At 38.1% G+C, this 1,597-nt stretch overlaps 1 protein-coding gene across 1 annotated transcript in view; it reads right to left on the reverse strand.

The window, feature by feature from the left end:
• Positions 1 to 1,597, reverse strand: part of BICC1 (BicC family RNA binding protein 1) — a gene marked incomplete at its 5' end in the record, with an annotated part of 286,932 nt that overhangs the window by 75,518 nt on the left and 209,817 nt on the right. The window lies entirely within an intron of this gene.

Below are 1,597 nucleotides of genomic sequence, written 5' to 3' on the forward strand. Positions count from 1 at the left end.
CACAGAGGCACTTTAATATCTGTTGTAGTTCTAACCTCCCACATCTCGGTTAGAGAGGTACATTTTCCAACAGATACATAGAAACACGACCAAGTTTGGGCAGATGAATTGGTACTATACTTAACTATAGTGCCAGAGACCCTTCTTATAGATAATGTGTTACAATTTCAAGTAATTTATTGAAAACTGTATTTTAAAGCTGAAAAATACCCATATACTCATGAACAAATATTAAATCCACAGAACATAATACACAAGTAGTGTTCATATTCAACAAGGCAACTGATTTCATGCCTGAACTGTAGACTTGGTCTCATTTTATATCATTCCTTGTGCATTCTAAAGTCATGTATCTGGTTATACATACAAATCATATTTAGCCCCTTATATTAAGTTATATGTGATTATTTCTATGATAAAAGGGCTTTCTTGTGACAGCAATTAAGAAATTAAAGCACTGGGCTAATAGCTGATTTTTTAAAAGAATGTTAGCGCTTATGAACATTTTTTTTTTTGAAAATACCTTACAAGCATTTCTCGCTATCAAAGTCCATGATGTGCTGAAATCCTACTGCGAAGGGTATCATGTTATCTAAATCTATCAGGTCCCTGAGTTTTGGACAACATAAGAGACTAGAAAGTTACAACTTGTCTTTTGTTTGTGAGATGGCACTAATATAAATGGTATCTCAATGCTGTTAAAGTGTTAAATCAGAAATATCTGCTCAAGTATATACTTCTGTTCAATATTAAACAGCTGCTTTTCCTCACTAAGGAATTAACTTCTAACTTAAATGTGTCATTACAGTTGCTAAGGAGAACCTTCTGGCAAAAACACTAGTAGGTGCTAAAGGGTGCTGGAGAACCCTTTAGCACAAGAACTTCTGTGAGGAGAAGTATGAGCCCATGGAAAACTTTTGGGTGGGATCTGGGCAAGAGAAAGCAAGCAAACAGGACTCCTGGGTGTCCTGCTTGAAAGGGAATGGAAGGTTAACTCAGTAAACTAGTCCTAAATATAGGAACAGGTTTAAAAATCAACAAAATGTTAACGACAAACCTGTGGGAGGCAAAGGCCAGTGACTCTAAATATTACCATGCCCCCCTCCCCGGTCCACCCACACACTCAAAATCACCAAACAGCAAGTTTAATTTCACATAGGAATGCTGTGGTTTCTCCAGTAAGTAGCACACAGCCTACTTGGGAAAAGCAAAAAGCAGAAAATCAAAAAGAAGCCTTTCCAGCTGGTCTTTTAAGTGAGCAGTACTACTGCTTTCGAAGATAGGAGAGGAGACTTTTAAAAAAAGTCTATCTTGATATGCCAGAACAGGTCACGTCAGAAAAGAGAAATGGTTCTCAAAGAAAATGATCCAATACTTCAAGACACAAGTGAGAATGGAACATGCAGAGGTGCGGTGTTCAAAGGGTAGGAAGAGCCAAAGCATAGAGAAATGTGAGGGGAATAAATCCAGAGGAAACTGGGAAAGCAAAGATGGGTGAAACAGGCTCAGAGGGCTCGTGAGCACCAGGGGGAAAGTGAAATTATCTCATGGCAAAAACAGCAGAACTGTGAGATGACTAATCACCAAGTAGTGGAAA

The sequence above is a fragment of the Carlito syrichta genome, unplaced genomic scaffold (genome assembly GCF_000164805.1).
Source record: "Carlito syrichta isolate Samal-C Ts95f unplaced genomic scaffold, Tarsius_syrichta-2.0.1 Scaffold305437, whole genome shotgun sequence".
NCBI classification, from domain to species: domain Eukaryota; kingdom Metazoa; phylum Chordata; class Mammalia; order Primates; family Tarsiidae; genus Carlito; species Carlito syrichta.